Source organism: Myotis nattereri (genome assembly GCF_964212035.1).
Source record: "Myotis nattereri genome assembly, chromosome: 8".
Lineage (NCBI taxonomy): Eukaryota > Metazoa > Chordata > Mammalia > Chiroptera > Vespertilionidae > Myotis > Myotis nattereri.
Window position 1 is genome coordinate 3,107,328 of NC_138083.1, and position 14,997 is coordinate 3,122,324.

Below are 14,997 nucleotides of genomic sequence, written 5' to 3' on the forward strand. Positions count from 1 at the left end.
GGATCCTGTCACCCCCAGGCCCCAGTCACCATCCACACCCCAGGCCCAGACTGACCCTTTGCCAGCATTTGCTCAGTGCTCAGCTCAGCCTCTGCAACACCTTGACATTTCTGAGGTGGGTGTTAGAATGCGAGCACCTTCCTGTGAGAGGGGAGCACCCACAGGACAGCGGTGCTGCCGCTGAGCCCCACTGAGAAGCCACCACCACGCCCAGGTGTTGGCATCCCCCAGGCTTGGGCAACAGGAGAGCAGGTGTGGGCCTACCCGTGGCCCCGAGGAAAGCGGGGTCTGGTGGGAAGGAGGAAAGGAGGCGGCAGACCACCACTCTCTCCCGGGACTCCCCCAATGACACTCTTCTCCTTGGTGAGTTCTGTGTTCTGTGTGTTCCTCGAAGGGGGTAAGCTTGTGCCCGGTCTGCATGACCCCCCTCTCACCAGAGCTGAATGGAAAGGTTCTGTGGGGGAGCACAGGAGACTTGGTTGGAAAGTTTATAAGGAGGAAATTCTGGAAAAAGGAGTGGGCTGAAGGCAGTCTGCTCTGTTTATCAGAAATCTGACTTAGGGGAGTTTGGCCGAAGGTGGCACCCCTAACTGCTCCTTGACCTTTCCAAAGAAGTCTGTGCACATGCAGACCCTCAGGTGTTTACCAGAATCTTTATGCTTATCTTTGGTGTCCTTGCTTAAAGGACACACAATAAAAGCCTGAAGAGGCAGGCGATCGAGACTGTCTGGTTCCTTTAGCCAGGCAGTCCCTTAGCCCTCTCTTTCACAGCAAACCTGCATCAGAGTAATCATTCATCTGTCGCTCAGGGTCTGCTGGTCAGCCCTGGCAAGGTTCTCTTCTGGGCCTCAGTTTCCATGTCTTCAAGATGTCCTCCAGAATAAATGAGACCATGGACACAGCACCCCTGTTCACTCATCTGCCCTCTTGGGAGCTGAGCTAGTATCCCCTCTTCTCCCAGTCTCACAGCAATCCAGGTAAGGGCTAGAGACTTCAAAGAGCTCACAGCCAGCCCAGCTGGCATGGCTCAGTGGTAGAGCGTGGATCTATGATCTGGGAGGTCACGGTTTGATTCTGGTCAGGGCACATGCTTGAGTTGTGGGCTCAATCCCCAGTGTGGGTGGTGTGGGAGGCAGCCGATCAATGATTCTCTCTCACCAGTGATGTTTCTATCTCTCTCTCACTCTCTCTTCCTCTCTGAAATCAATAAAAAATGTTTTTTTAAAAAAAACAACCAAAATACAAAGAGCTCACAGCCGGAAGAGATGTGACCAGCAGAGGCACGTTCAGGTTGCTATGGAAACATGCAGGCTATGGGCTAGGGATGGGCCCCAGAAGGTCTCAGCTGAGGTGTTGAAAGGTGAATGGGTTTCTGAGCAGAGCAGGGTGGGGAAGAGGTGGGCGCCGGGGACAGAGCTGGGTGATGACACAGCTGCTGGGATGCTGGAGAGGAGGCGTCCTGGGCCCACACAGGTGCCAGACCATCTCTTTAGGAACCTCTCGGCAGGACCAGCAGCAGGACTCACGGGGTGCCTCCCTGGCTTGGGCGTGCACAGATGGCCTGCGATGGCCAATTCCTCCCGTCTGTAAGCACATGCTCTCCACCACGCGCTCCTGTGATGCTCCAGGTAGACCCCAGGCCGAGTGTGGGTGCCGCAGACTGTCAGCCAGGCCAAGTGCCAGGGTCCACCAGGTGGGCCCTCGGAGGGGCACATGAGTCCCCCGCTCTGTCTGCACGCAAGGTCCCCTAAACAAAGTCCTTCCCCAGCTCTTCCAAACAGCAGGTCACTGGGGAGGGCTCTTTCCTGGCTACAGCTCTGAGCTGTGTCCCCAAGTGCCTGGCCCCAGCCTGGCCCTTGGCAAGTGCTGGGGAGCAGATGGCTGTCCTGCTGGGGGCTGGGCACCAATGTAGCTGTGATTGGATAGGGAGACCCGGGCAACCACACGGCCTCAGCCCTGCACATCACAGAGCCCCTCCCAGGAGCAGCCTGGTGTCCCCTTGCAGGACTGCAGGCAGGTGTGGGGGGAGCCGTCTGCAGCACCGGGTGCAGGGGTTGTGTGCTGGCAGCCCCTCTTTGGAGAGGCAGGCTCCCTGGCACCTGGTCTGAGGGAGAGCAGGGAGGGGTGCCTTTGTTCTGGAGTGGCTAGGGCCTTGCAGGGACACCCCAGCATCCTCTGCCTTTCCCTTTCCTGGAAAAGCCCCTTTGCTGTTTGCCTTGAGCCACTCAGGTCCCAGACCCTGCGTCCAACGCCAGGGCCACGTGGCTGCTCCCAGTGGCTGCCAGTGGTGGCCGGTGTTTGTCCTCTGGGCGCTCACTGGGCGTGCTGCCTTGGACCTCCGTTTCCTTCCTTCTCTGCCTGAATCACCACCTTTCGACTCATCATCAGCATGAGTGGAAAGGGCCCACCCTCACAGGAGCCAGACCCATGGGCTGTCTCAGGAGGCCTGAGCCGGCAAGGTCACCCAAGGTCGTCTCCTTATGTCCTGGTCATGCGTTGCTGAGGATTCAGCTCTTGAACACCCTGGATGATGGGTGTGGGCTGTGGGGCGAGGGGGTTGGAGAGGAGAGTCAAAGGGAAGGGGGTTGGGCATGGCCCTGCCCTGGGATGTTCTCCCCGCACGCCCCTCCCCCAACCTCCCTAGAGGCTGCGTGCAGCAAGCAGGACCAGGAGCGTAGAAATCCCATTAAAACCGCTCCGCTCTGAGCTGGCGGCCTCTCCCTCAGAAGCCGCAGGAGCCCCTGGTGAGCGGAGGGCCTGCGGCATCAGCACCCGAGCCGGCAGATGCAGGGCCCGCACGTTCCGCTGGCTCAGCATGGCTGCTGGCATCCCGGCTTGGGAGGAGGCAGGAGGCGCTTGTTCAGGCAGAAACTATCATTACAAGGAATATCAGCCATGCTCTGTTAACTGTGATGATTTTGTGCGGAGTAAAGAAAACACGTGCTAACCTGGCTGGGGTTGTACCCGGGACCTGGGGCTCACCTGGAAATGCAGCCCATCCTCCCCACCCGGGAGCTGCCTGTACCATGGAAAGATGAACAGCCTTGTTGCAGACACCGGAGGCTGCAGCCTTTGCAAACCCCCAGCCTGCACTGCCTGTGATCTGTAACCTTCATACCCATCTTACTCCTCTGCCTGCTTCCCCAGGCGATCTTTGTCCTTGCACCCCATCTGCGCAGCTGGCCTGCGAGGGGAGGGCCAGAGCAGGTAGATGCCTGTGGCTGACCCGCTGCTCTCCCAGCCGCTGCAGGATGGAATAGATGCTCATAGGGATTCAACGCCGTCTCTGCTGAGTTGGCTCAAGCAGTGACAGCAGCCCATTGTTGTTCAGTTTCAAGTTCACTGTAGGCAAGGGGAGCATTGCAGCTAATTAGCCAGGGAGGTGAAGTGTGGGGCCCCTAATAGGAGCACCATCATCTGCCCTAGCGCCTTTGGGGGGGCTCATCAGGCAGGAGTCTGATTTGGGTGAGCGGGTGCTGTAGGCAGAAGAGGGGGAGGCCCCCGTTTCCCACAGAGCCCAGCCCCAACGTGAGGCCGGGACTTTGGCTTCGAGGGCCCCTTTCTCTGCAGTCCAGTGGCACAGCCCCCACCCCCTGAGGTCCTGCTGTGACCCTGGCCCTCATCTGTGGGCACCCCAGGCAGGTCTGGCCTCAGGTCTGGTGCCTGGGGGTTCATCTGAGGGGATTTGCTGCAGAGGGCCTCTTCTGCTTGAGCTCGGGGCCTGTGTAGTTAGCCACGGCGTTGAGGAAAGGCCTCCGTGTTACCAGTGGCCCCGTGGCCTCGGACTGCAGCTACATCGGTCTGAGACCCAGCAGGGAGCTGAGCGTTGATGGGAAACCTTTGAGCCACTTAATTCTGGGAAGAGATTGGGGTCAGGCCTGAACGAACTGGCTCCCTCCCGGGGCACCAGGGTAACGTCTTTGCACAGGGTTTTCACTATAAAAATGTTCAGGGCAGAAATAGAATATTGGGGACCAGCTATAATTATAAGAAATATTAATCATGCTCTTTTAACCGTGATGGGTCTGTTCTGATCAGAGAAAGCACAGACTTACCTGGCTGAGACCCCTTGACTGTCCCTTTGCAAAGAGCCAATCCTGTGCCCTCCTGTAACCCTTGTAACGGAAGCTGAGCTCTCCCACGGGGCCACGGGCAGCCCACTGGCTCTTAACTGTTCCCTAGTGCGCACACTTTAAACCCAGCCAAGGTGTAACCGGACAGCCAAGGGGTCCGGCTGCTGTCACTACTCGAGCCAATTCAGCAGAGACAGGGTGGAATCCTATATGAGCGCGTATTCCAATCCTGGCGGCAGCGTGGGAGAGCAGCCAGTCACCCACAGACATCTGCTCTGCCCCCCAGAAGCCAGCTGCTGATATTGGGTAGAACGACGAAGATTACGTGGGGAAGTAGGAATTACAGGCGGGGCAAGTAGGCACGGGCTAATGTTACAGGCAGTGTGGGCTGGGGGGTCGCAGAGGGTGGGCACTTCCAGGACTGGACTGTCTCAGGCATGAGGTTGGAGATCTTTCCATGAGGCAGTTCTCAGGACAGGAGGATGGTCGCTTTCCTGTGTGAGCTGCCATGTCCCAGGGCGTCCCCCTCCCAGCCAGGTTAGAATGTGCTTTCTAGTCAGAACAAACCCTGACACTACGGTTAACAGAGCACGGTTGATGTTTCCAATATCCCATTTCTGCCCCCAGCAGAGGCGCCCGCGCTGACATTTCTCATTGCCCTCACCCTCGGCCTCCTCCCGCGCCTCGCAGCAGGCCGTCGGATGTGGTTGGTGATGACCAGGTGATGCGGGCCGGTCCTGGAGCTGCTCACTCCTCACCAGGTGAAGGGCAGGGCCTGGCATGGCCTGGACATCATTGCAGGTCTCCATCCCTCCACCCTCACTAACACCCCAATCTGAGCTCTGGAGCGCAGGGACCATGTGCCTGCCCTGCTTAGTCCCCTGGGGCTGGCCAGACGCCAGGACATGGGCTGATGGGATGTTTGTAGTGACAGAAACATTCAAACCTGAGAAGAGTTTTTGGAGTTTATTTGAGCCAAACTGTCAACAATTACCGAGACACAGAATCTCAACCCATTAAGACAATGCTCCAGAGAACAGCAGATTCTTCACCTTGTTTTATACATTACAATCAGATGAGACATAATGGGTTCCATGAACTCCATTGGTGATAGACTAGGAAGGCGGGAGAGAGCAAAGCGGGAAGCCTCTGGGATTGGATAAAAAGTAACATGATGGGCACATGCTTGTTTTACACACGTGGGTGCTGGACAGTCCACAGTCCACAGCATAACAGTAACAATGAGGGGATCTGTGGCCTATGCCTGTGGCCCCATTTGTTGTAGCAGAGAGATCCAGGAAAAGGGAAGTTACAAGTTACACTGACATTTCAAACGGACGTTATCTAAATGCAAAAAGGCAATAGGCTCAGTTAAGATCAAAGATGATCTTTGCCAGGGAAGATACTGGCCTAGGACATGACCACCCACTACATGACTATTCACCTTGTTTTAATTTCAGACCATCCTTTGCGGTTACTTTAGGTCTGAGTTTGCAAGGCTGTCCACAAGGGGCAGAAACATAATATTAGGGACTAGCTATTAGTTATAAGAAATATTAATCATGCTCTCTTAACCGTGTGGACTAAAAGGGGCCACCTGCTGACCTGACTAACTCAGGGAGGCCTGTGTGGCGGCCTTGCAAACATTTACAGCCACACTGCTCACGTTGCCTGTAATCTGTAACCATTATACCCATCCTTACTCCTTTTGCCTACTTCCCAATTGTGAGAAATTCTCGCCTGTCCAAATTCAAACAACAGACTTGGAGACATGAAGCATGGCAAAAGCAGAACCTTTGATACATCCTCCGTTCTTGTTCTTGAGAGCGGGTGTCTGTGGGCGGACAGTGTGCCTAGCGCGGTGCTCACAGGCAATGTAACCCCATGGGGGAGAGTCCCTGCTCCGGCTCCTCTCTGGCGGCGCGCTGGGGGCTAACAGGCTCTCCCGTGTGGCCTCGGCCCCATTGCCTCCTGTTGGGCTGCTTTAAAAAATGGGCCGAGGCCGTTCCCAGCTGTCTCCACCTCCCTTTGTCCAGGCAGCGACAGCGCCTTCTGAGCGCGGCGTGTCAAAATTTTGAAAAACCCTAACGTAACTCTGGTGCCGTGTCACATACAGAAATATTCATAATTTTTTTTAAATATTTGCAACCATGGTAAAAAAAAGATTTATATTTTTGATATTTATTTTATATATTTAAATGACATTTAACAAAGAAAAATCAACCAAAAAATATGTATAAAATGAACAAAAACAGAAAAACAATGTACATTTAGGAAAAAATAATAATAAAAACAATGATCATCAAATGGTACAAAAACTAGAAATTAGTGACGTTTTTGGTGCTGAAGTTTGTCTGCTAATTCTTCGATTGCAGGTTCATACTTGGTGCACTTCAAGGCCAAGCAAGTGCCACTAATTTCATCTGTTAGCGGTTTCTTTTGTTCGTTTTAATATTATTTAATGCTGAGAACAAAGTCTCACAAAAATATGTTGATGAAAGAATTGTTAGCAAAGCCATCGCTAGATTTTTTATGTCGCTAAAAGTGTCAGGTACTCTGTTCCAAGCTCTCAAATTTTCTTGTTCGTAGTTGCTCTCTTCTTCATTATTCAAATGATTTCGTTCCAGATTTTCAAGTTTCGACCTTAAGTCAACAAACACATGAGTTCAAACGCTACCTTGAAAATCTGCAAGTTGCATCTCTAAATCGTCAATTTGCATCCATTGGAAATGCTTTAATTCCAAAGTACAGTAAACAACTACATTCGGATACTTAATTATTTTAATGGTCTGTTCTAGGCTTCTAAATTGGTTGAATCTTTTGCTGAACTGTTCAAATAGCAAGTTTACTATATTCTGGCACCTAAGTACGGACTCCATTACACTCGTGGTAGTGGCCTTCTCGAAATACGTTTTTATCCGAGGAAAATACTTGTAAGTTTTAGTTTCAATGTCTCGCTTGAAAATTTTAAGTTTACTTTCAAAGATTTGATGTATCCAAACATAACGTTAATATTTTGCCAAAACCTTGTAATTTTAAGTTCAGTTCATGCATATGAACAGAGAGATCTGTAAAAAACATGAAATTGCTGACCCACTTATGATCATTGATCCGAGGAAAGTTTGCCAGATCCTTATTCCCAATAAATACCGTAATTTCTTCAAAGCACTCCACAAATCGCTCAAGTACTTTACCTCGACTCAGCCATCTCACATTATTGGACATGAGTGGTCCACTGTAGGTTGAATCAACTTCCTGTAAAAGTGCAGAAAATTCTCGCTTGTGAAGGGGTCGAGAAGCTATAAAATTCACAATTTTTGTTACAACTGACATTAAATCATTCAATTCTGAGAATCCCGATTTGGCACACAACACCTCCTGATGGATAATGCAATGAAAAGGTACAAGTGGATGTCTAACAGCTTCCATAAACAATTTCAGGAATCCCACATTTTTTCCCACCATATTTGGTGCCCCATCTGTCGTGACTGACACAATTTTAGAGATATCAATGTTTAGGTCACTGAATGTTTTTATAACAACCTTACATATTTTGTTTCCTGATGTACTTATTGGCACTGATTCTAACTTTATCAACTCTTCTCTCATTGTGAGACCATCAGAATATCTAGCAATAATGGCCAACCGAGCATTTGATGTGACATCAGTAGTTTCATCAAGAGAAATTGAAAAATATTTACAACTATTTGTCTTTTTTTAATTGATGTTGTACATTTTTGTTAAGATCTATTATTCTGTCTTTGATAGTATTTCTACTGAGTGGTAACTCAGAAATTCTTTTAATAATATCATCTTTATTTTTCATATCGTGAAATAGAGCTGGTGCACATCTTAGAAATGTTTCCTTAATAAATTCTCCGTTACTGAGGGCTTTTCCATGCTGAGCTATGGAGTGAGCAATAGAGTAACTTGCTGATGTTAAATTTGTAGAGCATCTTACAAATTTAACGATGGAATTTGATTGACTTTTATAGAGGTGTAGCTGCCTAGAAATGTATTCCTTCCTTTCATCGATACTTTTTTTCAAAAGCTGACAATGATTAGTTTCAAAATGTCTCTTTACATTCCACGTTCTGCTTACTACCGTTTCATTACACAGTATGCTTAATGATCTGTTGTTTCTGTCGACAATCCCATACATCTCAGTCCATATGTCTTGAAAGGGTCGGCGACTGCTACTTCCACTTCCTTTATCATTCAATCTTGCTTTTTTATTTTTTTGATTCTCCATCACAAGGCTGCAAAAATAAGTAAATATAAATTACGGCGTTTTTTATAAAAGGTTGATAGGTTTCTCACCTATTAACTTTTTGCAGTGTTGTTGCACTGACTCCTGGTGCAAAACAATTCAAAGATAGTATGTATAACCAACAAGTATATGGTGCTGTAATCAATTATCCGACACGCAGAATGTCTCGTCGAGCACTGTTGCACTGTATATCTTTTTCTCCTAACCCTCCCACTCCTGTCTCCTAACGAACGTGGCGATCAAGTGCGTCCGTTTGCCAAATGCACCCGAACGCACGGGAAGCTTACCCGAGGCACATGTTGACAATAACGAGGCCGTTTCCAGAATTGGGCATTTTGTCACTCGAGTAAAAATAAAATGTCATGAGTAAAGATTAATCTCTTTATAGTGAAATTCTTAACCTTTTTATATTAATGTCAGTATTGGAACAATGTATCTTGGATGTTTTCACTATGTATCTTTGCTACACAACACCGATGTACATGTTTACATCCGGTTTCAGAATTGCATTATTGATCATGAGTAACGTGAGTAATAATATTACTTGAGTGATGCCCAACTCTGGCCGTTGTGAGAGACAAATATTTGAATTATGCAATTTTTTGTCTCTGTTGATGCGTGTCACCCAAAATGAGTTCGTGTGTCACCTCTGACATGCATGTCATAGGTTTGCCATCACTGGTCTAGGTGGATCTTCCTGGAAAATGTGCTGCTGGTCCCGTGCATAGTTCTTTGTTCTCATACCCATCCTCTACCTCCTCCCTATATCCTGTCTGCCCTGAGGAAATTCAGTAACCCACTGGCTACACGCTGTTATTCTGAAGATGGATCCCAGAGGCCTGTCTCCTACACCCATGTAATCTTTGTCCTTGCGAGGAGACAGAAGAAAGTTAGGTAGATAGGACCATGGGAGGAGGAAGTGAAACCGGAACCCAAGTAGGCAGAGTTACTAAGGCACCCCAGCTGGGCGGGTGTGGCTATTTCTAAGACAGGCAGCTTGCAGATAACCAATCCCTAGACCAGTGGTTCTCAAACTTCTGGCCCTTTAAATACAGTTCCTCATGTTGTGACCCAGCCATAAAATTATTTTTGTTGCTACTTCATAACTGTAATGTTGCTACTGTTATGAATCGTCATGTAAATATCTGATATGCAGGATGGTCTTAGGCGACCCCTGTGAAAGGGCTGTCCGACCGCCAAAGGGGTCGTGACCCACAGGTTGAGAACCACTGCCCTAGACAGTGAGGCATATAACCAATCCCAAGGATGTCATTAAGGCAAAATTCTTTGAAAGTGAAGCATCCATCTTATATAAAAACTGCTGTTTGAAATTTTAACCCTGCTATTTGGCTTCTGTAAACACAAATAATAAGGAAAATAAGATGACTCCCATTCCATAAAGGCCATAAACTGTGCCCCAGACAGAGCTGGCAGTGCTGGCACCAGGCCAGGCCTTGAGATATGGTCTCATGGCCCCTTCCCAGCACGCAGGCCTTCTTTCTCAGAAGGCCTGGAAGTCTCATTCCAAATTTGGGAGACAAAGGACTGGAAAAAGTATAAATAGAGAAGTTTCCTCCATGTTGGAGGGCCCAGAATTTGAAAGACACATTTTTCTCTGGGCCTGCGCAGAATTTAGTAATTAACACCCTTTCTCTAAGTGTGGCTTGGTTTTCTCCGGTCTTCTGTAACAAAAGGACCAATCAGGAACTAACAAGCATATCTACAAAAAAGCAGGTGCTCTTCCTTCTCTGCCATCTCCCCTGCACGCAGTGAGTTCAGGTGGGGGAGCTCATCCCTGTGCCCGCGTGGCTATGGCTTTAATTCACTTGGATGCTCTCAGTAAACTCTGGATCCATTAACCATTTTTGTCCGCGATGTCATTCTTCCATTTTGAGAGACGATGAACTCGGACTCAACACCCACATTTTGGTTTCACTTGTGCCCATACAGGCAGCTGGCTAACGAGGGGGGGTGCAGAGCAGATTTTCGTGGCTGATGTGCTGCTCCCCCACGCTGCTGGCAGTATTGGAATAAATGCTCATAAATTATTCAACCCTGTCCCTGCTTAATTGGCAGCCCGGACCCCTGGTGTCCAGTTTCAACAGCTCAGAGCTGCTGTGAGTGACAGCTGGGCCTCCACCAAGGCAGCTTCCAACCTGCAAACGCTTCTGTGGTTCCTTGGAAAAGTGCGGAGCATCCGGGATGCCAGGGGGCCGCACTCCCAGGCACCCACCCTCCAGTCCGCATGTGTCCTGTGCCCCCTCCCCCTGGGGACAGTCAGACTCCAGACCCCATTTGGGAGTGCAGGAACAGCCCCTATTCGGGCCAGCACAGGACACAAGGGACACAGGTGCCGGGTGGAGGAGTGGGAGCCGGACTGCGTGGTATCCATGCTGAGCAGCAGCCTGGCCCTCAACAGTAGGGCACTGTCCGCAGTGGGGCTGAGCCAAAGAAGGACACAGCCACAGCTCAATCTGTTTCCAAGGCCGAGAAAACACCTTTAAACTGCAAGTGGATGTCATGCCCAGCCCTGGGACAGACCCAGAGCCACCCTGAGAACAGGCCAGGGATGGGTCAGGTGCTTTGGAGATAGACAGTGAACCAGACGGGTCCCTGCACCTGGACAGCCAAACAGGTACCGCTGGGTCAGAGCAGAGAGGGAGGGCTAGGCCAGCCCACCTGCCAGGGCCCCAGGGCAAGAAGGAAGAGAAAGATGGGGTGCGAGCTGAGCCTGAGGGATGGTGTAAGAAGTAAGGTGAGCCCCCAGTCCAGGGGTCCCGGTAGAGCACAAAGCATGCTCGGGAGCCTGGCAGCGGCAGCACCTTTCCTCCCGCAGGAGGCCGCACATGGTCTGGGAGCATGCGCACTGAGAGGCGGTCTGCTCGGCTTTTTAATCCTGACACATGTGACCTGTCCTCACTCCTGATTGGAGCTCAGGCACATGGTCATCGCGATTGGCTAATTCAGAGGGAGGGGTGGGCCTTTGCCGTTTCAAGATGGCGGTCCCCAGGGAGCTGGTCATTGGGCCGACATGGCGGCTGTCTAAACTGTTCCTTGTTCATTCTCACAATCCCCCTTCTCTTTATTCAAACTTTCTTCAAACTCGCTGACACCCATTGACTTCCCTGCCCTGCAGGGCCCAGGAGGAGACTAACTGCTGTTGGGTCAATGCGGTTCCGATTCGCCCTCGGATAAGACCCGCCCCACGGGATGCAGCGACACCAGCACTGCAGCGCCCAGTCAAAGGGGCGACGTGGCACCATCGCGCCTTCCCTTCCCAAACATCGCCCAGGCGATCGGGGAAGGAGCCGCGGTCCGGCTCCCGCTCACTCGGCCTGAAGCTGCCGGGCCTGAGGCTCAGCGCCGGTCCGCGCCCTGCTGTCCGGGAAGAATGAGCAGCGCTGGCCCCAGCACGACACCCCCCTCCTCCTCCCGCCAGAATCGGGTCCAAGGCCAGCCTGCTCTCCCGGGCGCCCTGCTGCCGGCACCCGGCTGCTCACTCTCCCTTCGGCTGCGTCTCCAGTGTAGTTAACACGCCTTTGCTGGTTCTAGAAACTATAACTAATCCACCGCGTTCTTGTTCACAGTGGCCACCAGCACAGGACAGACTCACGCCCTGGCAATCTGACGTCTAGCCTTAGACTCCTTGGCACCCCTCGGGGAACCCCAGTGGGATCTGTGTGTATATGGGGATCAAAGGAGCCCCCCGGACCCTCTCTCCTCCTCCTAGTCTGTCTGTCCATTGAAAAAGGTTTAGGATGTGCCAACGTGAAAGGGATAGCCATTGCATCAGAGCGCACGGTCCACTCCAACTGCTGGGCAAGGCCCACGTCAGGGTCCCCATGACACCACCAGACATCGGCACGGGCACCGGCAGTGCAGCACGATGGGCTTCTGAGGATGCTCGGCCATTTACGCATCCGGATAATTTTCTCATAAACTCCGAGCACTGTTCCCCCTTGAGAGGCAGGAGGTATAGTTTACATCAGAGGACGGGGCTGGATAGTTTTGGGGGGTTCTTGCTCGTTACCTCTGTTGAATGGGAACAACAGGGCGAGAATCTTACAGGAAGTGTTTCCCCAGGTGATTTCCTCCTGGGACAAGGCACGCACACATTCCATCCCGTTACTGTCTGAGGTCCATCCGAATGGGAATGGGACCGCTTGGGCCTCTGGCCTTTCTGCTGCACAAGCGTAACAGTCACTTTTATTTAGGGCTGGTACAGAATATCTAATCCATTCCACCCAGGCTTTCGTTCCCTTATAACCTACTTCTATTTGCATGGTGGTGGCAGTGGCCTAGGGGATCTTGTCCTGTGACATCTACTCCTAAATCTAGTCCTAGCCAATCTTTTGACCTAAAGGCTGAAATATCCAAGTCATTCAAGTTATCTATAACCAATAACTTAACTGGGTAAGCATGATCCAGATTGTACATATTTCTCCAGCCCACATTGTAAGCCCCTGCAATTTGCCAGATTCCTAAAGCAAATAGAGCCCAGTACATGATTGTTATTAAGACAGCTCACAGTTTTTAGCATCAATTTCAAAGGGACATGTCCTGGTATGGCTGTCCAAGTTGGGGTGTGTCTGCCCTTAACCCGTGTGTGATGGGTCCAACCTTGCTCTGCAGTCCAAACAGCAGTCTCTGTGGTTAGCGTTTCTGTACAGAGGTCTATGTCCTTCTGAGCCTCTTTTAACAGCTCTTCGACACTTCTATCCTTCCAGTTCTCTAACTTTTGCAATTTTCTTGAGATGTCAGGCCAACTATTGGTGACAAAATGTAAGTTTAATTTTCCTTGGCCCAACAGGACCCCAAGGTCTGGCGCAGAGCACTTTCTCATTTGATCTTTTAGTCTTGGTACAATTCGGAAGGCCCTTCTTTGCCCTGCTGAATATTGAAGGCCTTATTTAGGTTCTGAGACCGGGGAACTGCTCCCCCAATCCCTTTAATTATTAGTTCCCTGAGATCTCTCATGTGTCCCCTATGGGCCTTGTTGGTATGCTCCCACTGGGGCTCCCGGTTTGGAAATTTTACCTCTGCTGGAAGCACACCAGGTCAGCCAGGTGCTCCCTTTCCCAGATAGCCATAGCCCACCTTCGAATCATTCCCCCTTCTTTTCCTGAGACTAGTATTCCCACGATAAACATGAACTCGGTCTACGTATACACTTGTGGGCCCCAAAATGGGTCTAGCTGGTCAGCTAAGCCATGTGGGTCTTCCAGCAGAGGTTTTAACTCTTTTCTTTTCTTTTTTTCTTTTTACTGCTCCAACTCGGTTCACAGCCTAGAAAAGCTGGTATCTGCTGGTGCCGTGGCCTCAGGGCTGGTTGGAGCTTTATCAGGACAGCTCTCCTCCCGAGGGGGCGGCTGGGATTGAAAATTGCCATCTTGGCTGTTCCCGCAGGTTGTCCCCCAGTCGCACAGGGAGGGGAAAGCAGGACAAGGGACCCCCCTTCTCTGACCGCCCTTGTTCTCCTTAGGCTTCTCTGCCTTTACAGGGAGAAGGAGGACTGGCCCTTCCTCCAACAGAGGGCACAGTCCGTCTCCTCTTGAGTGACTGGACTTTCATTATTAACAAATTTATAATTATTACTGAAGAGCTTTATCATAAACCCTTCATTTTAGTTACATCTATTTATTATATCTTAACAACTTCGCAATTTTAAAGCCAATTATTAACCAAAGCATTTTCTTGACCAATTTTGTAAAAGGGATAACTCACCAGTCTTCAGTGGCTTTAATGTGATAGTACTATTTTATTTTATTTCCCGTTTGAAAGCAGGAGTGCCTCCACTCCCCCACCCTCTGCCGCCCCTTCACTGCTAGAGGGTACGTCTACAGATTGTTCCTCCAAGTGTTATGGGGAAAAATAGAACACTGGGGACTAGTTATGGTTATGGGAAATATTAATTATGCTGTTAACCATGATTTCCCTTTCTGTTCAAAGAAAGGGCATACCAATCTGGCTGGGAGTTGTACGCCCCCGGGACCTGGGAGTCAGCCTTGGAATGCGGTCCATCCTCATTCAAGAACTGCTCATTATCATGGAAACATTAATATTGTTGCCCAACCCAGCTTGTATAGCTTACTTCCCCATGCCTGTAATCCTTACTTCCCCCTGTTATCTTTGTCCCTATGTTCATAAACCAAGGAAGAGTAAACTAAAGTCCATAAAAGATAGAAAGCCAAAATTACATTACAGACACACAGACAGAAATCTCACTAGCTAAGAGTTTCTGGCAGGCTAACACCCTGCCAGGGAAAGCAGGATGAATCCCCAAGATTAGGAATTCTTGGCAGCTGCTGGGACATTCCTGCAATCTCTGTCACCGTGTTCAGCCTCCCCACACATAACTGGGCTTCCCCAAAGCAGGACTTGCCCCATTTTTAAACAAATTAAACAAACAACAAAGAGATATAAAACATCAACAGGAACACTCTAATACAGGTGCGTGCAACATACTAAAAGTTTACACCACAGAATGCCCTGTATTAAGAGCCACTAAAGCAGAGCAATGTCTTCTGTCCCTAGTTTGGGAACTGTCCCTCCCCAGAACCTCAGCATTCCCCTAATGGACTATTTCGGGGAATGTATTCCCTAGGCCTAGAATTTCTGCTTCCCATCTTCGGCAGGTCCCATGTGACTATGAAC